Source organism: Gorilla gorilla, chromosome 13 (genome assembly GCF_029281585.2).
Source record: "Gorilla gorilla gorilla isolate KB3781 chromosome 13, NHGRI_mGorGor1-v2.1_pri, whole genome shotgun sequence".
NCBI lineage: Eukaryota > Metazoa > Chordata > Mammalia > Primates > Hominidae > Gorilla > Gorilla gorilla.
Window position 1 is genome coordinate 57,212,463 of NC_073237.2, and position 25,989 is coordinate 57,238,451.

The following is a 25,989-nucleotide window of genomic DNA, read 5'->3' on the forward strand; positions in this document are numbered from 1 at the left end:
GATGATAAATTCCAAATTAGCTTATGGCAAAGGATTGTGGGGAGAATAGTGAAACAGTAGATACGAACATACTCTGAAAGCTCTAAGGGCTGCACAACAATAAGACTGGCTGGGATTTACTAAACCCTTACTATGGACCAGGTAGTGCACTAAGAAACTGAAATAAAATTGCTTCTTGAATCCTCCCAACAACACTGCAAGGCAGAATTTACTACAGGTGAGGAAGCTGAAGGCCAGAGTGCTAAAGTAACCTCCCCAGGACTACGCAGCTAGGAAACTGGAATTCAAGCCCATGTTTGTTGTACCACATAACACTTGTCTCAGGAATAACCACTTAAAGCCTGCAAAAAAAAAAAATAATAATAATAATAATAAAGCCTGGGGGAAGGGGTACTGGAAAGTTTCCATTTCTACTGACTGGTTCTGGTTCTGAGGCAAGGCTGGTTCATGTAGAGTTTAGGGGCTTGAGCTACAGTGATTCTCAATCTTGCATGTACATTGGAACCATCTGGGCAGCTTTCAAAAAATTCTGACACCTGGGTTCCTCCCCAGAGATTCTATTTTAATTGGTTTCATGTGTGACCCAGGCAGTGGGCTTTTTAAAAGCTCCCAGGTGATTCCAATGTACAGCCAGGATGGTAAGCCACTGCCCAACCCTGGCAGAGCCCTACAGATAAAGAAACTACCAGCATGCTCAGATCTCAACTCCAAATGCTCCCTTCCCATGTGAGAAACAAGATGACAGGATAGGGTGGGGGAAGAGAGAAATGGCTAAGGATTGATGGAATCCAATATTCATTGCTGCATTCTGAATGGAGACTTTCCTGGCAGATACATTACCAGTCAGTCATATCTCAGCCATAAAACATAGAGCTCTCATTTCCTCAGCGGCCTTATATACTCTGAGTGCTTTTCAGCATTATTAACCTCCATGATCAAAATAGATAGGGAGGCTGAAAGCCAGGGAAAACCTCTTTACATCTTCTGAATTGCATAGCCAAGCCACACAGTAAGAAAGAAGTCAGCTTGCGTGTGAGCATTCTTGCTGGAGTCAGACAAACCCAGAGCATGGACAAATTCACTTTGTGTAAATAACAGGTTCAGGAGGGCCATGGATTTTGAAACATAAAAGTGTCATAATTAGAATCATTGACATTAGTGTAACAGCATGCGTTGCTTGAAGTGTTCCATACGAATGAGGCTATCTCAGCTTCCTTTAGGCACATTTCTATGCTAAAACTAGGTATCTAGAGGAAACATCCATCACTTAGTTGCGCCCATTATCTAAATGCCCCTCCGATTTGGGCAAATCACAGAAATGGTAGGAGACCGAGTTCAATTCCTACTGGGGGAGTCAGAAAAAGACAGATGGTCCCTCTCCCTCTTGCCAAGAAGACAGAGTGTGGCCCTATGACAGCATAGCCACTCAGATGCTCCCACCCAGACCACGGATCTTTGAGGGAAGTGTGTGGAATCGGTCAGAGATTTTCCATGGTAGCTTTGGTGAAGTAGAGGACCCAGAGGCAGGGCAGCAAATGTCCAAGGCAAACAGAGCCCAGCAGCATGGGGCAAGTCTGCTCACCAGGGCCAGCAGGGGTGGGGTCTCCAGGTGGCAATGAACGTGTCTTCAGCAGAACCCTCCTGGGACTCTGCCTCATCCATGCCTTGCCTCCCTCGATTACTTCCTAAACCTGTTATTTAGCCTTCCTCAATTCCACAGCTGCCCCATTACTTTCTAAGAAATTCACTTTTCCCTTAAATTGACCAGAGTAGGTTTTGGTTGTTTCCAACCAAGAATTCTATTAGTGCAAGGTAACATAAGGGGATCTTATCGCTGCTCCTTTAACTACTGGTGATCTGGTAATACCTACGTGGTCTTCCACCTACAGGTATTTATAAAATGGCATTGTCTAAATACAAACACTTCTCCAGCAGGGTTTATATCTCTCACTTGAAAAAAATTTACATATAAGCAGATTTACTTCTGTATTCTTCTCCACCATGGTGATAATTTTGGGTTGAGGACACAAGAAGGATAAGTCATTTCTTTATTATTTGAGAAGAGTTAATGTCTTAGTCTGAAGAATGGAAATCAATATAGGGCACAGTCTCACTCAGAGGTCATAATAAGAGTTAAGTAGCATGAAGCAAGTTGTTAAAGTGCCAAAATTTAATTCAGTAGAACCCCCTTATCCAGAGAGATACATTCTAAGATGCCCAGTGGATGCTTGAAACCACAGAAAGCACCCTATCTATAACTTTGTTTTTTCCCATATCCATACCTATGATAAAGTCTAATTTATAAATTGGGCACAGTAAAAGATTAGCAACAACATATAATAAATAGAATAACAATATGCCAGCTTAAATACTCTTGTCCTTTGGGGCCATTAAGTAAAACAAGGAATACTAGAACACAAGCACTGAGATAGCCCAACAGTCATCGTGATAACCAAGATGGCTGCTAAGTGACTAATGGGCAGTAGTCTATACAGGGTAGATTAAGCCAGACAAAGGAATGATTCACGCCCTGGGTAGGACAAAGTGGAATGGCAGGAGATTTCACCACAGTACTCAGAATGACGGGCAATTTTAAACTTATACATTTTTTATTTCTGGAATTTTTCATTTCATAGTCTTGGACTGCAGTTGATCACAGGTAACAAACTTCAGAAGCAAAACTTCAAAGAAATGGAGTCTACTGTATTCCATTTTTGACTTATAGATAATCCTAAACTCCACATCTGTCAAATCTGGTCTTTGGATGCAGTACTCAGGTGCACCACATCCAAGATTATCTCTAAACATTTTTAACATTTTTCCCGGAGGTAGGGAGATCAAGTGTTTTGACCTGATAGATCTTTTTGTGGTAACTGAATTGAGGGTGGGATAGGAAAAGAAATCCAAACTCATTCTTCAGCTTTCTGCTGTACTGCATAAGAGTATCAAACTGCATTTCAGATTAGGAGTTGAAAAGGTTTTCATAGATCATCCAGGGTGCCAACGTAAATGTCACCAAAGGAATCGAATAGAGAGAATGTACTGTCACCTAAACCAGCAATTTCCAAGCTAAAGACCATCTACCCAGCCCCTGATAATCTCTCACTCCCAGAATAGTGTCTCTGCTCACTCCTCATTCACATGTAAACAATGACTCCGATTTAAAAGGAGATATGGGACAGTTGAAAATTTGTGGGGTTTGGAACCAAAGTGGTTTGAATATTGCTTCTACTGCTATGAGCTCTATGACCCTGAACAAATTCTTTACCCTCTCCAAGCCTTAGTTTCTTCTTCTGCAAAATGTATAAAGTTATAGATTGCCCAGCACAATGCTTGGCAAATAGTTCATGAAAATGGTTGACTTCATCCAGATAGGTAATTAAAGAGGTATGAGGAATATCAACATTTATTCATTTATACAATAAACACTCATTATGTGTTCATCATGTGTTAGGATGTATATATACAAAAACAAATAAAACCCAGAATCTGACCTCAGAAAACAGATGATTAAAACATTGGCTGGAGTATAAAATTATTAGAAATATCTGATGCAAGTTCCACTGTTCCCCATCTTTTCAGAAAAAAATCCTATCCTCCCTGCAAAAAAAAAAAAAAAAAAATTAAAAGCCTTCAAATTCCTCTCTCCTAAAAAATCCAACAGTGGATATTTTTTCTAACTGCTTTACAAGACTCAGCCCAATAATGTCTTTCTCTATAATACCTTTCTTTATACCACCTCTTCTTCTACAGTCTTTCCCCACTCCCAGGCAGGAATAGGCTAGTGAATGTCTCACGGCTGGTTCTCTAGGGGGAAGAAAAGCCCTCAGTAATAGTGTTTGCCAATTTCTGTAGTAGTCTCCCCATGGCTGATTTTAAGCTAATACCATGATATCGTTGAACATATACTTCGGAAGACATGTATACAATAAGCTCTCACAAGCTGGTGCAAGCTGACTGCAGCACACCACTGTGGCACCATGTAAAATCAACTCTCCTTCCCATGGAGTCCTGCTGTGCTTGGCACTGCTCTACCTCATGTGTTCATTTGGTTATATGTCCATCCCATCCACCTCTGATAAACTGTTAAGCTCCTTGATGGCAGGAACTTCAATACTTTATTGTTATAGCTCCAGCACTTGGCACCCTCCCTGGCCCAGAGTGGTCCTCAGTGAATACCTGTGGAGGAAGCAAAGTCACAGGAAGCTTTCCATTCTCTTTGGCATTCCTGCCTCTCCGGAGATATTGTGAACAGGTCTTATAAAGTTCATGAGGTTTGCAATCACCTTCCCAAATTCCTTTTTGGCTTCTCGTTGTCCTCTCTCTTTTCCTTTCCCATCATCAAGTACAGCCAGGAAAGGTTCCAGTAGCAGTCATTTACATCTCTGAATAATTTAAATGTCTTGTTTCCAGAACAGTGCCATGATTTAGCTCTACCTGAGCAATGAATCATTGTCCTTAATTAAGATAATTTCAATGGCAGCAGGCAGAAGTAAAAATTTGAGGGCAGCTAATTATTTTGTATGTATGTAGGAACAGCCTCGTTGTAGAAATACTAGTATTGAAAATGACATTTCAAAATGTATAAATACTCAAGGTCTGAAAAACTCATTAGAAGTCTCTAATATTTGGACCTAAACTAAGGCAAACTGACCATTCACTAAGCCCAGAAGTCCAGGAAATCATCAATTCAACTTGTTCTTTTTTAAAGGGAGGTCTCAAAACTCTTGTTTTAACCGTCTCAGTCTAAAAATGAAACTGTCCTTAACCTTGTTTTTTTCGTATAAAAGTTGTATCCCTGACAAATATTATCTAATTCAGTCATTATATCAAGAGTTCTAAGAAAGGCCATATTTAAAGGAACATTAGTAAGAATAATAATGAAGATAATAACATTGTAACTATTTACAGTATGCCAGTCACTAAGCAAAGTCTTTTTTTTTTTTTTTTTTGGAGATGGAATCTCACTCTGTCACCTAGGCTGGAGTGCAGTGACACAATCATGGCTCACTGCAACCTCTGCCTCCCAGGTTCAAGTGATTCTCCAGCCTCAGCCTCCCAAAGAGCTGGGATTACAGGCACGCATCACCACGTCTGGCTACTTTTTGATTTTTAGTAGAGACAGGGTTTCACCATGTTGGCCAGGTTGGTCTCAAACTCCTGACCTCAGGTAATCCACCCACCTCAGCCTCCCAAAGTGTTGGGATTACAGGCATGAGCCACTGCACCAGGAGCAAACTGCTTTATGTGTGTTCGTTCCTTTACAACCTTCTACAAAACAACAACCAAAAAAACATTGATGATGTAAACAATTGTCCCCTAAATTTTTCTGTAACTTTGAGATTTCTTTTTTTAATTTTGGACTTTCCTAAATGCTATCATTTCAGAGCCCTAGTGCAGGTAGACTGATTGCATGCAAGCCTTTGTGTATTTATAGCAGATATATTTGCCTACTCTACCCTTCAACTGGCAAGAGCCAGGCCAAGCCCCAGGAAGCATTAATTAAAGCATGGCATGAAATAATATCCACATGAATGGATTATCTCATATTCAATCACATTTGTTTCAGTATTTATTTAATTAAAAACACAACTATATTTATAATGGCAGCTTCTGACTTCCAAGATCTATAGCCTTATTTCTTTCTGGAAACACTCACTGAAGAGTGAAGATTTCTCTTCATAGCTAAATATATCCTATTTTCATTAGCGGTGCCTGAGCACATAGACATTCACCATAGTTTTATTGATAATTGCACCTGATTAACCACAAACTCCAATAAAAAGAGGACTGAATGCTTTTTATTAATTAATATAGTCAAGTGAAGGAAAACAGCCTACATGAGGGATAGCTTGTATAAAAATAATTGACTCATTAATCTTAACCATATGAACATGTTCACATTAGCAAGGTCAGTCGCTAGAAAGGATTCAAACCAGAATAGCACATTCATGCAAGTATGATTTTGTAGTTCTTTCATTTGGACTAGCGTGGAATTCCTTAGGACAGTGAAGGTTTTCAAAAGGACATAGCTACAAGAAAGGCAAAAGTTTCATAATGGCAATCTTTGCTTCAGTTTTCAAGCCGTCAGAGCATTTGGGGGAAAAGCCTGGATTCCAATTTATTTTTTCCAGCACATAGGCAGTGTTTGCAACCTAAAAGCAATCCCATACTTCCTCATGCTGTGATGCTGAAGATACGACCATCAGGCGCACCTCCACAGCAGCAGAAGCGTGCGGGCCAGGGGCTGTGAGCCAGGCAGACATTGCTTCCTGGGGACGATAACCAGTTGGGAAGGAGATTTGGGTAGGGGAGCACTTAGGCCTGGAAAGCAGTCATTTAGAATAATAACCAAAGGAAGTACGCCTTCACACAGCAGGTGGTAAACATGTGGAACTTGTTACTCTCCAAGAGTTGAACAAGCCAAGAAATGTAAATAGTTTCAAGAAGGGTTTGAAAAAATTTCAAATGCCCAATCTTTTGCCAGTTGCCAAAGAGAGGTTCAGGGTGTTTGGATGAATTCCCAATTTTTGATGTTAACAGAGGCAGCTGCCACCTCCTTTACATCATATCTCTGGCTCTGAAGAGTTAAAATGAAATATTTCGTGGGGTAAACCATTAGATTGACCCAATATGCCGTATCTTTTGTTCTAGTGCTCTTATGTTGGTGTGGCTTTTTAGAAGCTACATGATTGAAGAAAACCCTCTAAACCTCCATGAATTCATCTGTGAAATGAGCTTGATTGTAGCTCTCCTCCCTACAGCATGGTGTTATTGTGAGGATCAAGTGAGATAAAGCTTTCTCAACTGCAAAATGCTGTGCACACGGTGGTGTAGCATTTTTTTCAATAATTCAAATAATCTGGATGCCTCATGGGAAAATCCTAAGAGTGCCACATTCCTCAAAAAAAAAAAAAATCAGCTCTGAAAAAGCTTCGACAGTTATGACACAACTAATGTCTAACGGATTCTCTTTTCCTCTCCACAGCTCCGATCTAGTCATCATCACAGCTGCACCAAATCTGCTCTCCCTGGCCCCAAAACTCCAGATGACTTTTCCCTGTCCCTCTCCAATTCTCTTTTGGAGCTGTATTTGGGAAACCAGTTGTGTGTCTCTTCACATCACCCATATCCCATTGGTAAAATGAAGTCAAGGATCTGAATGAAGTAACAGAAGGGTGTCTTACCTGGGAGTATTTATATGTAAGGATTTTTGTTCCCTCATGATTATCCCCAGCTTTAGAATGGTGATATGTTATATTATAAATTTTCACTGTCTCACGTAAGTTGTATCATACTAGGATTAGGTTTAGAAATCAGACATCTCAAATCAACAAATACTCTCTCAAACACCTGCTTTTTTCTGTGGACACTGTGACAGTGACAAAGATCAGGGGAATCCATGTCAGCTTATAAGGGCTTCCATCCCCGCGGGTGTCACCAAAGCTGACATTCTTTATCTCATCATGTTTGTGCCCCCACAATGATTTGCTTGTAGAAAGTTGCCTGTCCAGCTACTATATGTGATTCCTCCAATCACAGTATGGTGAGTATTCTAATTCAATGGCTTTGGAACAGAAAGAATCAGTGTTTGAATCTTAGTTCCATCATTTAAAAGCTGTGTGACCTTGAACAAGTCACTTGTCCTCTCTGGGCTACCATTTCTATAAAATGGAGATTCCAAACACACACACCTCTCATTGGAATTATATGATATAATATCACTTAAAGTGACATAAGGCACTTGAATACATGGCCTGGTACAAAATAAACACACAATAAATGACAAATATGATGCTCACAGAGCCCTCTAAGGTTCCACACAGATCTATAGGGTGCCACAGAAACTGGGAGTAAACTTGGTGGTGTGAAAACGGCAGCTGCTGTAAGTTGCACAGTGTCATCCCCAGTGATGTGGAAGATGATCACCCAGGGAACAACCAGATAGTTGACTCATTTTTCCAGCGTTCCACCTCAGCTGGCTGTTCAAGATACTGGAAAACTGCTTTTGTTCCAGAGGAGACTATAGCCTGGATCTTCCCCTGGAGTCACTGTGGCAGGTGGCGTTTGTCTTGTCTTCCATAAACTGTTGTTCTCTTCAAGGATCATTGCTTGCCTAAGCCACGTATTAATTTCTTAATATTCTGGCATGGTCTCCTTCCGATTGTTATAGGCTCTCATGTAAGCAGACCACTGCGGGCCTGTTAAATACTGTATTTGCTTAACTGCCAAATAGTCACTGTGTAAACATGCTGTGAAAAGGGATATTTTCAATGAGTTGTATTAGAGGTCAGTGCATAGAGAGTCTCATTAGTTCATGAGGAACCCATAACTCTCTCACTCCTGCTCCTCACATTTCAGGGAGGTTGGAGAGATGTCACAACAAATACACTCCATGCGATCCTTTTTCTCAAACCACACAACCCTTAGGTCTTCCAGAAACTAAGCTTTTGCCTTCATTATCTGAATAAGTCAGAAATTAGCATTCACTTTTTTCCAAAAGAGAACAATGATTTCCATTGTAGCTAGTACTGTAAAATATTCCCTGAAACCAAGCAGCCCCATTTTTATCTCAGCAGCAATCAGATGCCATGTAAGGAAAAGGAAGGGGTGAGGGGGGATTAATTTCAGTATCTCACAGCCACTTGTATTGATTTTTCCCAAGTTTATACAAAAGCAAAGATTTCCCAGCTGAGCTGAGATCAAAAGTGGCACATTTAGCAGGATCTTGAGCATCCATAAGGCCATCTTGTTTAAATAGCTTTAAGAATCAACAGTATGATTCCTTAAACCTGTGTCTACAAGAGGTCCAAAATGTTATTGAAGAAGGTGGCGTGTGAGGGAAGCTGTCTCCTAAAAGGCAAAGCTAGTAAGCCCTGCAAAACCTTTCAGGGAATCAGCGTATGATTGCTACAACTAACGAGTCATAACCTCCCTGTCTCTCTCCTCACTTCACTATATGCTTTCCAAACATCAAGAAGAAAATGAGAGACTTATGCAACAGGCAGCAATGTGAATGTGGTATTATGAGAAAATTCCCACAACCTAACTCCATGGAAAACAGCTCCATTTTGAGGGTTTGGATTAACAATGAGGACAATTTGAGAATGCTGCCAAGATCATAGTAAGGACAGTTGAAATTATTTTGTGTATTTTTTACGTTTGTTTCCTATTGAGAGGTAATAATCATATATATTTATGTAGTACAATGTGATGTTTTAACCTATGTATATTTCTGCAATGGTAAAAAGATTAAATTAGCTAATTAACTTAATAAGCACCTCACCAACTTGTGATTTTTTTCATGGCAACAATGTTAAACATCTATTATTTCAGCAATTTAAAAATATACACGTTATGATTAACTGCAGTCAACATGCCATGAGACATTTCATTTAGTATCTGCTTCTAGAACATCAGAAAGTCCTACAACCCCTTAATCAAGAAATAGCATAAATGTCAAAAGATCACATGAGGAATAGAGACTAGGGTATGAGGGGTATAAGTGGTTAAATTTCACCAAATATTCTGAGTCTGTACCATATACAAGTATTTGGTACTTGGAGGCAGAAAAATATAAAGGTGAAGAAGGCATTAATACCTGCCCCAAAGGAGCTCAAGTGGAAGAAAGACAGTAATTAGGGAAGGAGATATTAAGGCCTACAAGGCAGATTTGTCAACAAATTTGTTAACAGAGGTATAAAAATATCTTCATTTATTAGTGGAAAGCTTTATGGTTGGGGTGAAATTGAAGTTGGGTTTGGAAAGAAGTATTAGAAAAAAAGAATAATGGCAGAGGTTAATCTGTAGTTCCTATATTGGTCACTTTGTAGATAGTGATGCCATTATCTAGGCTACAGCAATGTAAGTCTTAGTCCTGTGGGGCTGCTTAACAAAATGCCATCAACTGGGTGGCTTACAAATGATAGAAATTTATTTCTCACAGTTCTGGAGGCTGGGAATACCAAGATCAAGGTGTCTGGTGAGGACCCACTTCCTCACAGATAGCCACCTTCTCACTGTAACCTCACATGTAGGAAGGGGTGAGGGAATCTCTCTGGGGCCTCTTTTACAAGGGCACTAATCCATTACAAACTTCCCACTCTTGTGACCTAATCACCTCCCAAAAGCCCCACCTTCAAATACCCTCACACTGGGGATAAGATTTCAACATACAAATTTTGGGAACACAAATATTCAGACCATAACAACAGAGAAACAACTTTGGGAGAGAATTTCAATTTGAGATGAACATAGGATTCCTTCCTTCATCCATATGACAATATCAAAAAGACACTTGAAAATTCAGGCCCAACTCTTAAGAAATCTGGTTTGCACTCTCAGGTGATTTGTGTGTGTAAAGGCCAGAACTATAGCATGCAGAACTGTTGTCTGAACCCACATAATGCAGGTGACTTGCTTCTTATAGCCCAAGCCTTATAGAACCATAGCTTTTAGTCATTATCCTCTGAAGTTATGATTTATCTTGAGGGAATTTCACATCAAGGAACACATCTACCTTTTCAGAGTTATGGTAGGAAAGACATGAGATCATTTTTATCTTGAAAAAAACTAAGAAGGTAATTCTTGCCCTTCTTCCCAAAACGTTGACCTTCTCTGAGTCTATCTTCTAAGTCCTGAGAGGGCAGAGAACTTTCACCATGGTTTTGGTGGAAAGGGCTACTGTAAGGGCTTCTTAGCCTGTTCTAACAAAAGGAAATACCAACCAATGGGCAAAGGCTCAAGTTTTACAGCAGCTTTGTGGAGTTAAAAGCAATGAAGTTTTCCCTTCTAAGAACAGAAGACCTTCCAGGAACCACAGTGACTCCTGGAGTGCTTCTATGACTCCAGAGAAAGATAGAACAGGCCTCCAGAAACATGCACTCTTAGCAGTGAGCATAAGTGAAAACTGAGCATTGTCTGTAAATTGTAAAATGCTATTCACATGGCAGGCATTGTTACTACTCAATGCCATCTCCTCATTAGAAACTGCTCTCAGGGAAGCTTCTTATTTCACACATTCATATAAGATGGGCAGAAGCTAATGCACAGCCCCCTCAGGCACTGTGTCTGATTAAAGGAATTTCTGGCATGAATGAGCAGGTGGAAACGAGCATGGGTCAGCATGCATGTGTGTGCACACATATGTGGGAATGTGTGAAGGATACATGGTGACTCCACCTTGATTGAGAACATCATACAGCTACAGGGGAATCTAATCATGATAGAGCCCACAGGCAGAAAAATAGGACATGCTGTAGTCAAGCTCAAGTCATTGTGCAGTCACTATTTTTCATTTCATAATGATGCAAAACATAAATAGACCCTAATTTTAACAATAGCAACGACTATATATTATGTATGATTATGTAATCAGATATGTAAATAAATACATGCATATACATATGTACATGTGGACACACACCATCAAATTCATCAGCCAAGACCATCAGATCAGCCAAAATACACTCTTAATAGCCAAAGACCCTCTTTGTCAGCCTCCCTCTGAAAGCATGACTAGCAAGAAAAGAAGGACTTTGAAAATGGAAGTACCACCTACAAAGCACACAGTATCCTAAAGGCAAAGTGAAAATGTGAAACATAGCCATTAGGGAAGTACAGAAGACAAATATGTTTCTCTTATGCACATACACACACACACACACACACTCTCTCTCTCATTCCCTACCCTCTCTCACAATCAAATGGCAAGTAGATTTAGAACACAAACTTCAGGACCCTAATCAGAAGACCTGAAACAGAAAGGAAAAAAATAGGTCACCCCGCTGCTTCCAGCATTCCCCAAAGAACTCCAAGCCTTCCAACAGCAAGCCTGTCTGCTTCTATTTCTGACTCTTCCTTTAGGAGGCCCCTCAGGGCTTGGCTGCTTCCTTCCAAGAGTACATAACCCAGAACTCTCTGGCAACTTGCTCCAGTTTCTATATTAGATTCAGCATTTGTGTATTGATATTCCTTCTCCCAATCCATTTTCCATCATTAAGAGGCCTGATGCTGGCAGCCAGAAAAATCTGCCGCCCTGGTTCTCTTCCTGCCAAAGTCCATCCATTCGATATTTCACTGAGAAAAAGTAATTGAAATGATTACAAAATCTACAAACTTTAGAATGAGTTATATATTCATATAAGGAAAAAAAGCTTTAACCTTTCCTTTCGCACTCAACTTGTCTTGAGTTTGAGAAAGACTCAAACTCAAGAGGGTCTTACAATAAGGCCACACAGTTGTTGTTCCTTTCTATTGGAAGAAGGGTGGACATTCCACTTCAAGAACAAAATAAGAGAGCCCCTTGACTGAGGAGGGAGCATTCACCTTCACACAGCAAACACCTGATCTCATCTATTAGTCTGTATTAAGGCTTTGTTCAAGTCTAAATTGATACCAATCTCTCAGCCCATCCATCAAGAAGTTGGGGAGAGGGAATTGTTAAGCCTAGCTCAGGGATGCTAGGCTGGACAGTTCCAGGAAAAGGACAATGGAAAAATACAGTGGCTGACTGGGTGGAAGAGCTGGCTGAAGGAGAGGGATTGTCCAGGATGAAAGTGCAAATCCTTTGGATGAGGCCCCATAGCCTCCCTTCCAACAAGTTTCTCAGGAAAATAGCAGCTGATTTTAAGTTTAAACATTCACTCAACTTCAGGCTTCAGGACCACAGCGAGCCAAACAGACAACCAATTTATCTATCTACAGTTACCTTGCTTTCTCCTTTCTTCTTTCCTTCCTTCCTTCTTCCCTTCCTACTTTGTTTTTCCTTTTTTTTTTTTTTTTTTTAATACTTACATATTCTTGCTCCCAGAAAGGTCTGCATTGGCTTCTAAGGAAAAAACTAACCCTCTTGGCATATAATAGAACCATTAAAAGGAGGATAAAAAGAACAAGATACAAGGAATGAAGAGAGAGCATGGTGAGGAGAGATCACTGCTGCAGAAAATTTAGCCAAGTATATTTATGGCAACTAATTTATAATCTAACTTTGAACTACTCTGCAGACATAATGATTTGCACAATACTCATGAACTAATGAAAATAAAGCATAACTTGTATCAAGGAAAACAAAATTTAATGTTAAGGAAAAGAGTGACCTAGAGGTTTGTTATGTTCAACTTGAAACTAACAGTTATTGAACATAACAATAGGCCAGACATCTCCTCCCTTAATGCTCACAGTAAGCCTACCATATGGTCATTATCACGCCCATTTTGCAGACGAAAATACGAGCTCTGAGAGTGAGAGTGATCTGGAAATTAAGCAACTTCATGAGCCATTTATTCAATGACAACCTGATACATGCCACAAAGTTGTTCTTCATTTGACCAAAGGCCTGAAAAAGCATAGTCATCATTAGCAGCACATTCTTCAAAAGGCAGCTGGTGTGACAAGTGAGCAGAACCTCTCCAACCTGGGCAAGGAAGATAGTTCAGCTGGCATCAATGGACTATTTGAGCTCTACCCACAGGCACAACATGTCACAGAACCAACTTTAGAACACTACTTTACTACTAGTATTTATACTGTTGCGTAATCTTATATCCAGGAACAGAATCTATGAGGCTACAGCAGGAAACAAAGTCTGTAAACTTTGGACAGTCTTGTCCTAAATTTTGTCTTTTGGAGAGGTGATAGGGAACTGTCAAGGTTCAGTCTCTTGGAGTATGTGCCAGGCTCCCTGGGTCTTCCCAACAATAATGAAACAAGAGCTCCTCGGCCAGCCATTTTGCTGTCATATGTCTCTTTCGTATGAGACTTCATTTGATCCTCATGGCAATCCTGGGAGAGATATATGATGGTGAAAACATCCCATCATCCCAAATGAAAATTCCCATCTTGTAGATCACAAAACCAAGGCCATGAGAAATTAAGCTTTTGTCCAATAAGTGTCATAATTATGACAAAACCTGGATCTCCTGGTGCTGAAGCCTGGGCTTTTTGCCCTACATCCCATTCCACTCCCAGTAAAAAATGCTCTCTCAGAGGATAAAGGACAGCATTATATATTGTGCAGAAAATCCAATTTGAATTGTCTATGTGTCTGAAGAGCTGTACACCTGCCTGATAATTTGCCTTCTTCTCTTACATAATCTCTAAGCAATAATTTATGGGCTTCAGAAAGTCGATTTATACAACTAAGCAACGAAAAATTCTGCAATTAATTTTACATTTGTGCCATGCTTCCTGCATTTCCCACTGTTGTCTGGTTCTGATTTTCTACATCCTGTTCCCAAACTGGGACTCATTCAAAAACAGGCACCTTCTTTGTAGCTTCTACCCAGCTCCCCATTTGCAACAACCTTCAGAGGCCTGAGAAATCATTGTGCCATTATTGCTGGGAAGTCCCAAGGAGACTGGCACAGAGTCATGGACTGAAACTTGACAGCTGCCCCCCATCCCTGCACCCCTCTGAAAGGCAAAATTTAGGACAGGAGCTTAAGAGAGTTTACAGGCTTTGCTTCCTGTTCTAGCCTCAGATTCTGCTCCCGGATATAAGATTAAGCAACAGCAGAAATTCCAGAGTTCTGAAAATATACTGTCAGCTGAGATGACAGAAAACAGATGCTTAAAGTTCAGTTTCTTATGGTGTCTGGTGAAGAGTTAAAGACTTTAACAAAGGATGGGAGTGAGAAAAGCCACAAACTAGCCCCCCTTGAAATCTTGGCTTGGAAGCAACAGTTAGAGAATTGTAGTGATGTCATACTCTTTTGTCCCTGTTAAAAAGAAGTAAAATTTTAAAGTTTAAGAAAAGGAGTATGCAGAATAACATTTTTCTTTTTATTTCCTTTTTAATGTTATTGACAATTGACAATTTATAATTGTATATATTTGTGGGCTACAAAGTGATGGTATGATTTATGATTACAATGTGGAATAATTAAATTAAGCTAGTTAACATATCCATCACCGCAAATACTTATTTTTCATACTGAAAACACTTGAAATTCAGTCTCTTAGCAATTTTGAAATATACAATATACTAATAGTAACAGTATTAACCACACCGTGCAATAGATCGCAAAAAAAAAAAAAAAAAATTATTCCTCCTGTCCAGCTGAGATTTTATACCCTTTGATCACCATCTCCCCACTCCCCCTAACCCCCATCCTCGGTAACCATCATGCTACTATCTGCTTCTATGAGTGTGATTGTTTTACATTCCACATGTAACTGAGAACATACAGTATTTCTCTTTCTGTGCCTGGCTTCTTTCACTTAGTATAATGACGTCTAGGTTCACCCATGTTGTCATAAATGAAAGAATTTCCTTTTGTTAAGTCTGAATGGTATTCCACTGTGTATACATAACACATCTTTATTCATCTGTTGATAAATATTTAATGTTGATTCCATAACTTGAATAGTGCTGTCATGAATATGGGCATGTGGATATCACTGTGATACACTGATTTAAAATGTTCTGGGTAAATAAATACCCAGAAGTGGGATTGAAGGACCTGGAATATTAGTTCTCACTGGCACTAGGCAGACTGCTCTATTGTGCTGATGTCCGGCTTGGAATTGAGGAAACCTGAATTTTTACCATGTTATTACTTCTCATAACAGATATGCAGGAATCTGGGTTCAAATGCTAAAAGTTTTTAATATAACAGAAGTATATTTACTTTTTTTTTGAGACAGAGTTTTACTCTGTCACCCAGGCTGAAGTGCAGTGGTGCAACATCGACTCACTGCAGCCTGCGCCTCCAGGGTTCAAGTGATTCTCATGCCTCAGCCTCCTGAGCAGCTGGGACCACAGGCACGCACCACCACACCCAGCTAAATTTTTGTATTTTTAGTAGAGACAGGGTTTCACTATGTTGGCCAGGCTGGTCTCAAACTCCTGACCTCAGTGATCCACCCGACTCAGCCTCCCAAAGTGCTGGAATTACAGGCGTGAGCCACCGCACCTGGCCTAATATTTACTTTTAAAACATAAATTCACCTAGGCCTTATATACCTGAGAGTATCATAACAGTTAGTGACAATAAAAACTGAAGTGGCATAGACTCCTGCCTTCACATGCTAATATACAACCATAGTCCTTCATGAAATAACCTCTATTTTCTCATATGTTTCCAGCAATCCCAAGGAACTTTATATGTACTCACAAACCAGTCCATTCCTACCAGGCACCTCTATTTCTACTGAACCCAAACCCTCATGGTGCCAAACCCTGTGATGGGGAAAAGATGCCACTCAGCCCTCTGCTATGTGAGCTAGACTCTCTCAGAGGAGCTAGAAAGCAGTATCGCTTCTGCCCTTCAGCTTTCCAATGTTTTCAGTGGAATAGCTCTGCCATGTTTAACCTACATCCCTTTATCTTCATAGAACCAGGAACAAATACCCAAGAGATAGATGTGAGTGGCAGCCTTCACATGGTACCAGGATGTCCCTTCTCTCTGACTACCAAGACTTAGTTACAACTGAACCAAGCTCCTCATACCAGTGCCCTTTTCCTGAGGGTCCTCAGTACTTCATGAAAACAGACTTCTAGCAAACTACTTCAAAACTACCAGTCACTCAACAGATGCTTACTGAGTGCCTGCTATGCACCAAAAATAACTGACCTCAACTTTCTAAGGCATTGGCTCTCTTTAGACCCCAGACAAATCCTACATCATCTCCACTCCTGCCAAAATGTAAGCATCACCAGCAGTCACTGGTACCTGGATGGATTTCCAACTGTATCACCATTTGAATGCCTGTAATATTAATCATTCTGCACTCAAATATCTCTTTTCTAAAGAAGTACTCAGGCTTAGCTATACTTAGAAAGCTTCTATAGGCAGTTGGGAAAATGAAACAATCCTGCCAACAGAAGACTCCTTTACACCAACATAGAAAAAAGAATAGGCATTACTATTAAAGAACAGGCATTATCAGATTTGCACACATGTAAGATAGGACAGAAATGACTACAAAGGCTGAATCAAATTTCACCAAAATTTAGGCAGTGGTGTGAAAGAAGGTACAATGAAAAACTGTCTTATCTCCTTGAGAGATAAATAGATGCACCTTGTAATTGTCTCCTGTGTACCTTGAGAGGAAGTGACTTAGAAGGTATGTATTTACAGCTCTCAATCAGAAAGCCCACCATCCATCATCTTACACTATAAAATCAAAAGGTTGGGCTTCTCATTGAGCCTCTTTTTTTTTTGAGACGGAGTTTTGCTCCGTCCCCCCCAGGCTGGAGTGCAATGGTGCGATCTGGGCTCACTGCAAGCTCTGCCTCCTGGGTTCATGCCATTCTCCTGCCTCAGCCTCCCGAGTGGCTGGGACTACAAGCGTCCGCCACCACGCCCGGCTAATTTTTTGTACTTTTAGTAGAGACGGGGTTTCACCGTGTTAGCCAGGATAGTCTTGATATCCTGACCTCATGATCCGCCTGCCTCGGTCTCCCAAAGTGCTGGGATTAGAGGCGTGAGCCACCTCGCCTGGCTACCTATTATGTTTTCAAGGAAACACCCTGAAGAAGAGTCACCTCTTTCCTAAAGAAAATTTTGTCATTTTATTCTTATATGGCTTGAAGGTCCAAATTGTAAAAACAACCCACACTACCAAGTTAAAGATCACTGAAATTCTTTTTTATCCCGTGGTTCTGTACAGGATATTTTACATAGGACAGACAAAATTTTAAGCTTCCAAAGAAGAGCAATTTGCCTTAAAAATTTATTTAATCCACAGGTTACTCACTATCATGAAACAAAAAATCAGGCCTAAATGGAAATGATATCTGGAGAAGGAAAGAGGGCAGATTGGGGCTTACCCAGTCTGGAAAGAAAAGGAATGGCAAAAAATAAAATGGTTTAGAACAGTACCAAACATAAATTTCGCTGGTTTTATAAGTTTATTAAGAATCAACACTATTCAGGATGCACGCATGCACACACACACACACACACCCATGTGCTCAGATATATGCCTCATGCATATATTGTATCTCATGCATACATCACTTGTAAATATTTATACTTTTTAAACATTTTATGATATCATAATTTATTGACCTGATAGTTTTTTTGTTTTTGTTATGCTAAGATGAGAAAGAATGAGAATGTAACATAAGAATGGAATTTGGTCTCAGCATTCTCCTCTGGTCAAACTTTCTGTCATTTTAGTATCTCTGTAGGACCCAACACAGAATTTGCTTAAAGACAACTGCTTTTTCAGCCTTTTGTATACCTGAGTGGACCTCTACCTCCAAAGCTGCTTGAGTCAGCCAGAAAATTATCAGTGAAATCATGTTGTGGGGATAGCAACTTCTTAACGCCAAGCAACAACTCAGGTGAAGCTGTTTGAGAGAGGAGCTGAGCCCCTGCTAAAGCTGAATTTCCCATTATGCACCCTGAATTAGCATTGGTGCCAAAAGGCAAGGCCAAGTTCACAACGTCTGCAAAAATGCAACAGTGCAAGGTATTCAGTTTTGTTTTGATTTTTGGTTTTGGTTATCACTGGAAATACCACTTCAGTAGATTTTAACCCTCAGCTTGACTCTTTCTGCTACAATTCATCTTAACAGAAAATCCACCCTGGTCTTCACAGGAGTGAATAGGCACCACAGCCCAGACACCCCACAAGTTAGTGCTACTGACTTGTACTTTCTTTGCTATCAAACAGCAAGCCCTTCAGCTCCAGCTGCAAGGATTATCAGCTAAAGACAAGCTGTGCTGGCTAATGAGTTTACTCTGTTGTGTCCCCTCTCACCCAGATATCACTGGCTGAGCTGAGAGGAGTCACCTGGGGACTTTTTTTCCCCCTGTGTTGGAGGGGAAGGCAGAGGGGGGGGATTCTGTAAGAAGAACATTTGTTGAAATCTTTAAGAATAAAACTTACAGGCATTGAAACCTTGTTGATAAATAAACTCTAATATGTAGCAGCCTTGCGTTCCCTTCACTTTCTGTTAGCACAGTTCTTTCCTAGAAATCAGAGCAGATGTATTTGCAGCAAGCTGACCATACCAGTGTAATTTCTAAACATTAACTTTTGCCTGAAGCATATTGTATTTGGGAGCCCGAACAGGGGACAAATTCTCTGCCTAATGAAAATTATGCATATCCAAACTCATCTTCAAAGCTCAAATCACTTTCGAAACAAAGTATCTAAATTGGTAATGATTAACTTTTCTAACATTTAATCTTCTGTCCAAAGAGGACATGGTTATCTGTGATTGTATCTGGGTATTGGAATTGTGGAAGACAGTATTTTCATATTTTTCTACATTTTAATCAAAACAATGCATGCATTTTTGTGGGAAGTGTTTTGTTTTGGATTTGGGGATGAATCTTTATGTATTTTTCTTTTTAGTGTGGCTAGCTCTCCCAAAGCTCATTGCCTCTTTTTGTCTTCCATTCTGAGAGGGTCTCAGGCATCACCTGAGCCAGCCAGATTTTCAGCGCAGCTGGTTGTAGCACATAGACTAACTTTATAGCCTCGTAGGGCTGTAATTTAGGAGAGACCTCAAATCTGTTGAATCAGATACCCAGGGGCAACTCCAAAAGGGAGGGGCTCACCAGCTTTATTGCGCTAGTTGGAAAGAAAGCAAAATGACTGAGCGCAGCCAAGATACGCCAAGGGTGACACTTTTATATAGGGATCAGCAATTTAATTTGTCTTTGCATTTTATGAATTGCGGGCAGAGTTGTATTTGCAGAGAAATACATGGGCATTTTTGAAAGCGATTAATTAAGCATGCAATTTATATGAAAACAATTTACTGCAGGACATTATCAGGGCACCCAAAATGCACATGCAATTTCCTTGCCTTCTAATTTGTAGACATAATTTATTTTGATTGTGCAATTAGGAAAGAAGACCTTTATTAATTTTGGTGCAAGTCTAAAGAACTAAGACCAATTTAGCTGTGAAAGAGTCGGCCTTAATGTAAAAAAGGAAGGGGTGGTCTTGGGCTCTGGCCTAGTGGATGAGTGTTCTGAATCCAAAGCCCTGGAATCACACGTATTTCTGTTCCTTTCTTCAACAGGTCATTTAACCACTCTGAGCTCCAGCTTTTTTATATATACATATAAAACAGAGCTGGAAAGATCCGTCCTCCTGGATTGGCATTTTATGGCATGTTTGGAGGGTCTGTCCCACCAGTTTGTCTCTTACTCGTGGCAGGCTGCCCCATAATTGGCCACACTATGTGGCCTAGCCCCTCCCCAGGCCTCGCCTTCAAGGTAAAGGCAATTCCATTGTCTGCAGCAAATTCTCCATAGTGCACTTGCCCACGGACCCCCTGACCCCACGCTTGTAGGTGCCCTTAATGAAGGCAGACAAGAGCCTGCATTGGATTTTCATTTTATGAGAAGCAAATTTTCAGGATTGAAATGGAGCCCATACCCCTATTAGCCTAGTCCTATAACAAACCAAAAAATCAGTCCAAATCATCAAAATTTTACTAGTTATCTTCAAATAATAAAGCCCCCAAAGGGGTGGGTGTTTTTTTTAGGATTTGAGGAAAACTATCAAATCCTCACAGAAAAATCTTTGGAGGCCCACCAACAGTGAAGAGCGAGCTCATGGGCTTCTGGTCACCACCCCTTTACCCCACACCCGTCAAACACAGAAAAGGGGTGTATTAGTCCATTTTCATGCTGCTGATAAAGACTTACCCAAGACTAGGGAGAAAAAGGGGTTTCATGGACTTACAGTTCCACATGGCTGGGGAGGCCTCACGATCACGGAGGAAGGCAAGGAGGAGCTAGTCACATCTTCCGCGAATGGCGGCAGGCAAAGAGAGAGCTTATGGGAAGAACTCCTCTTTTTAAAACCATCAGATCTCTTGAGACTTATTCACTATTGCAATAACAGCATGAGAAACACCTGCCTTCATGAGTCAATTACCTCCCACTCGGTCCCTCCCACGACACGTGGGAATTGTGGGATTAAACAATTCTAGATGAGATCTGGGTGAGGACACAGCCAAACCATATCAAGGGGTAAAGGGACCAAGGAAGTGGATATGCACTAGGCATCACACTAGAGTGCCTCCCTATGTTCTGTCACACCCGGGCCAGAACAGCCCCATAAAAAGCTGGTATGTTGGCCAGGCACAGTGGCTCAAGCCTGTTATCCCAGCACTTCGGGAGGCCGAGGTGGGTGGATCACCTGAGGTCGGGAGTGCGAGACCAGCCTGACCAACATGGAGAAACCCGTCTCTACTGAAAATACAAAATTAGCCGGGCGTGGTTGCGCATGCCTGTAATCCCAGCTACGCGGAAGGCTGAGGCAGGAGAATCGCTTGAACTCGGGAGGCAGAGGTTGTGGTGAGCTGAGATCGTGCCACTGCACTCCAGCCTAGGCAAGAAGAGCGAAACTCCGTCTCAAAAAGCTAGTATGTTTATTCCCACTTTGCAAATGAGAAACTGGAGCTTAGAAAGGCTAGCTGGAATCCAGTTCCAATTGACTGCAGAACCTAGGCTCTTTCCACTCCACCACTCAAGCTATGGGCTCCCCTAGGAGTACAGAGAGGCCATGTGGTCCTTTTCCACTTGTGAGCCTTCATTTTGGGTGACTGAGCCTTAAAAAACCATTTTACTCATGTTCTTAATTCCGAGTGACACTTAGCCTGTGTTTGCTAAGTGTTAGCAAACTTAGTGATGGGTTAGTCTTTGACCTTTCCTTAGTGTTTGATAAACCACCATTTTTATAATAATATCAACGGCAGTTGATCATTTCCATAGTACATACGCAATAGCTATTTACTTAAGTAACCCAGACTTTTCCAGTGTGGGCTTACAACATAAGGTTACATTTTTCTTTCATATACAAATTACATTCCCACAAAATCCCCACTTATCCAGATTAGCAGAAAATCTGAGCGGTTTCCCCTTTCACATGAAACAGCTCCCTCCTTGGTATGATCAAAACTCCCAAGTGTGCTCACTCAGTCCTCAGATTCAGTCTGGGTTCTCATTTTAAGGGTAAATGTGGATGGTGTGAGCAAGCCAGAAGAAGTGCCTCCTTCACGGCCAATGTTGACACTAGTACCATATCAGGAAGGTGCCACTGGGAATAGGAACGGGCACTGGAATAACCTGGAAATGAGAAATAATGCCCACTGGCTTCCACTGTTGCTGTTGCTTATATCTAGCAAAACTTCACGCCATTCTTATGTCATTTACAGTCCATTTTAATGCCTTTCTATGGGGGACACAGTGTCACCACCCAAACCAAAGAGGCTCCCAAAGCTGGCACCCCCAGTGCCCTCTGCCTGAGTAGCTCCTTGGACCCTACCCCAAGATCACCAATAGAGGGCCCCACCAATCCCAACCTGGAGTTCCAATTGTTGCATTCTTAGCTCTTTCAACTCATCCATTGTTTTCCCCAAGGCGGACCATATCCTGGATCAGGGTGTCTAGTATCAGCCAGAAACTGTCCCCAGAAACAGTTCACTTGCCTTTGTGTTGTGTTGTGGTCACTCATTCACACACCTTCCTCCCTTAGGGCAATTTCCTCTCAGAGCTTCTGCTGACCTTCCCTGTTCTCTGACCTAGATAGGTACGTAGGTCAGGTAACTAGGTACCCCAGTTCATCAGAACTTCCAAAGGCTCCTGGGGCACCTTGTAAATTCATGGAAAGACACTAAAGTCAAGTGGGGTTTTGCCAGGTATGTAAATGCCTTAAAGGGGTCACTTGGTAGTCCTTCCCAGAACAAAATAAGACTGCCAGGAGTGAATAAGTGTTGCCCTCTAAAGAAAGAAAATTGCCTATAATTTTAAAATGACATTTGGCCAAGTTTTTAAAGAGTCAATAAATCGAGTTAAAGTCCTGTCTGCCTGGGCACCCTATAGATAAACCTTCTTCTGTTTAGGGCTATTCAAAGCACATATTCATCAGGATAGAAAAGGTATGTGTCCCCAGTCCTCCTAAGTGTATTATAATACAAATAAGAATTATCCCAATCACAGTAATGATATTACACATGACTCACTGGCTGCCTACAGTTACACTGTACTAGAAGCTATTATCTTATTTAATCATCACAATCACCTTACAGGGCAGATATTACTATCATTTTCACATTACCAGTGAGAAAACTTGAGCTCAAGGAGGTTAAGTGGCAAACTAATAAATGGCGTAATTATACCCTGAACCCACAACTGTCAGACCTCAAAAGTCTTTCTTGATAATTTGTTAGTTTTGAGTTAGAAACAACCAATTTGGATAAAAATCTTTAATACATACAAAGGCTGGATGACCTTTGGCAAAATATATTTTTTTGATCATCTATTTCCTTTATGTAAATATAACTAATAACGACCAACTTCCAGGGTTTTGAGGGGAAAAGTGCAATAATGTGAAAAGAACTACGTAAATCATAAAACGCACAAAATATGACTGATATTTTTAATTTGTCTCTTGGTAACCAGGGCAGCAACATGATGAAAATAGACCCTGGAAATCTTAATGACAGTGGGCATCACTTTGATGGCAAAGGATGATTGCCTTCATGCCCTGACAACCTGGGGAAGACAGGAGGAAGATTCTTCTAACACAGCTAAGACATTGTAGTAGACACCTGTCATTTGCAGCTGCTAAGATCTTTTGATAATTCTCCACATGGGGAATCCCACCTTCTCAACATAGACTCAAAACACCAAAAAAGCTAGTTCCTAACCCTCTTTGCTATTTAGAGAACAGACTTGTGATGTAGATGCCATGACTCAGACCCACCCAAATGAGACTGATTCTGAAGCAATATGAGAGGAGAGGTGGAAGATGACAGGTCTATTTTGCTGATACTTTTGGCAAATTTCTGGAGGTACTGGTGCTTCTGGCAGCATGATTTGGGGGTAAGGGAAAGACAAAAATACCCTGATGGCAGCAGATAAACCTGGCTCTGGGGTTGGTGGTGGCAGAGGCTCCCTCTCCAGGCCAGTTCTGCAGTGTGCTTCTGAAATGCAAGCTCAGCCAAGATGCTGTTCAGCCTTCCAGTGAATCTCTGTGCTTCCTAATATTCTTGAATAAATTCATTTCTGCTTGAACCCGCTAAAGAGGATAGTGTTGTCTGCAACTAAGAACTAAAGCAGCACTTAAAGCTTCTCCCCTACCAATTATGCAAGGGAAGAGTAATTGTTTGGAGAAGACTGACATGTTTGCTTCATTTAGGATGGGCCAACTCAGCTGCTGCCAAAGGGAGTTCTCTGGCGGGTGATAAAGTTGCTGACAATGTGAGTGAAGACAACAGAAGCTACCTAGTAAGTGCCAATCAATGCACAGATAGGCAACCTGGGCTGCTTTTTGGACACACGTTTTCTAATCTATATGGTCATCCTGAAAGATAAGTAATATTACTACCACTCTACAGTGGAGAGATCTGGAGCTCAGGAAGGTTAAGTGAATTGTGGAGAAACAGCCACAGTTAGTGTAGAAGCCAGTCTTCATAGACAGCCCCTCTGGCTGCAAAGACGTAAGAATAATACAATGGAATTTGGGGACTCGAAAAATGCTGGGAGTGGGGTGAGGGATAAAAGCCTACAAATTAGATACAGTGTATCCTGCTCAGGTGATGGGTGTACCAAAAATTCAGAAATCACCACTAAAGAACTTACTCATGTAACCACACACTACCTGTTCCCCAAAAAATTATGGAAATAAAAAAAAAATCAATAAAAAGCCCCTCTGCTTCCAACACACACCATTTTTCCCCTATCACACTCTGGGATGGAGTGTGGACTTAGACCTAAGAATTTCCAGGTGCCTGAGGATCAACTTTCTCCCAAAGAAAGACAGAAATCACCTGCTTTAAAAGATTTATCTACTGTTGTCTAATGACTCTAAAAACAACTAGCTCTCAATATTCTGTTATCCATGTAGGACATTTCTCACAAGCAGGTTTATTTAATCTGAAAAAATAAAGATTGATTTTCCTATTACTCATTCTAGTGATTTTACGTATTTAAATTACGAACTTTTCTAAGAGGTGATTCTATATAATGAAAGGTGAGAGGCATCTATTTAAGGACCAGAGTATTCAACTGTTAGTGGAGGTAATGTTTAAAAATACCGTTTTTTGAGGTTTTTTAATTTTTTTATAATGTTGAGGGAAAATGAGAGTGAAAAAGTCAGAAGTGTTTTTTTGTTTCACCGTGAGCCAGACAACAGTGAAAACACAGGGACTCACTAAGTAGAAGACACCAAAGAAGGTTCAGAAAGGAAGTCGGCTCTCCCCAACCCCGCTCCACCCCCTGCTACCCCCTGTGCCACACCATGGCAATGGCTCTGTGATGGGTACAGCCCCCAAGCCCGGTGCCCCCACTTTTATTGCCTTTATTTTGTGAGAAGAAAGTTATTTACTGTTTAACAACAAGAAAACTTTGCCCAGGTCAAATAAGATATCTTGGGGAAATAAAACCAACCATTCCACAGTACAATCATTTTGACAGGAATCCTCAAAAGTCAGCCACTTCTTACAGTTTAAGAATCTGGAAATCCAAGAATATTCATGTAAAAGGGAAGTTTATGAAGCACGTTACATTAATAGGATATGTTTCCTTGATTCTGAGATGTCACGGCTTTTCAAATGCCCCATTGTATTATTAACAGCTTCTTAGAGACAAAACAAAAAATTATGGAGAAACAGCCACAGTTAGTGTAGAAGCCAGTCTTCACAGAAAGCCCCTCTGGCTGCAAAGACATAAGAATAATACAATGGACTCTGGGGACTCGAGAAAGGCTGGGAGTCGGGTGAGGGACAAAAGTCTCCAAATTGGATACAGTGTATACTGCTCAGGTGATGGGTGTACCAAAATTTCAGAAATCACCACTAAAGAGCTTATTCATGTATCTAAAATGGACATGTTGCGTTTAAGATGTACCCCCAATTTCCTGAAAATAAAACTTATTTTTTAAAAGAAGTCTCTTAGATTCAAGGAAATACGATCACTATAACTACATTCATTCCTCAATTTGGGGATTTCTTGGAAGTTCTTATTGGAGATTTTAGCTTTTCTTGTGAGGTTTTATTAACACCATGAAGAC